Below are 1066 nucleotides of genomic sequence, written 5' to 3' on the forward strand. Positions count from 1 at the left end.
CACTGGGGTGTGGGGTGTGGGTTCTGGGGTCTGGGTTGAGAATACGGGGAACATTGGGGTCTGGGATGGGGACAGGGGATCCAGAGGGTCTCACCCCACCCCTGTCCCCCCAGCCGCCGTGATCGGGACCCGCCTGCACGTGGCCGTGTCCGTGTCCTGCCTCCTCATGGCCTTCTACGTCCTGGTGGGGAAGTGACCCCAGGGGGACCCTCCTGGGACCTGGCACCAACCTCAGAGACCCCCGGGGAACCCCCTGAGACCTGGCACTGACCCCAGAGACCCCCAGGGATCCACCTGAGACCCCAAGTCTGACCCCAATGCTGTCGTACCAACCTGAGACCCTGGGACTGACCCCAGAGACCCCAGGATCGACCCTGAGACCCTAGGATGGACCAGAGCTCCCAGTCCTGATCCTGGTATTCCAGTACCAACTGTAGAGACCCCAGAATTGACCTGAGACCCCAGTACAGAGCCCAGGACCAATCAGAGACCCCTGAACTGATCCTGGAAACCCCAGAGACCCCAGTACTGATTTGAGACCCCTGGTACCAACCCCAGAGCCCCCAGTGCTGACCCCAGAGCCCCCAGTATGGATCAGAGACCCCAGTGCTGACCTGAGCCCCCTGGTCCTGACCCCAGAGCCCCCAGTGCTGACACAGTGCTGCAGCCCAGACCCTGCGTGTGGTGGTTCCAGGACCACCATGGTCCATGACCCTCCTCCATCCCCCAAGGGCAGCCCTGGGGGGGACACTGGGGCACCTTGAAACCCTTGGAAAAGTATTTCCTGGGAATTCTCCGGAGCAGGGAGTGAGGAACCCCCCATAGCCCCCCAGGGGTGGGGGGTATCCAGCTGTGCCCCCTGAGCACCAAACCCTGTCCTGTGGGTCTACGAGGGGCTGGAGGTCCCACCCTCATCAGGGGAGTCTCCCTTCACCCCTGGAGTTGGGGCCCCTCGAGGGGGTCTCCCCTCTGTCCTGGGGGGGTAACCCTCTCCGGTTGTAAATACCATGTGTAAATAAAGTGGGGTCTCCCCTGTGGGCAGTGCTGGCCTGGGGGTCATGTGGGG

The sequence above is a fragment of the Manacus vitellinus genome, unplaced genomic scaffold (genome assembly GCF_001715985.3).
Source record: "Manacus vitellinus isolate BGI_N305 unplaced genomic scaffold, ASM171598v3 scaffold_121_pilon, whole genome shotgun sequence".
In the NCBI taxonomy this organism is placed as follows: Eukaryota; Metazoa; Chordata; class Aves; order Passeriformes; family Pipridae; genus Manacus; species Manacus vitellinus.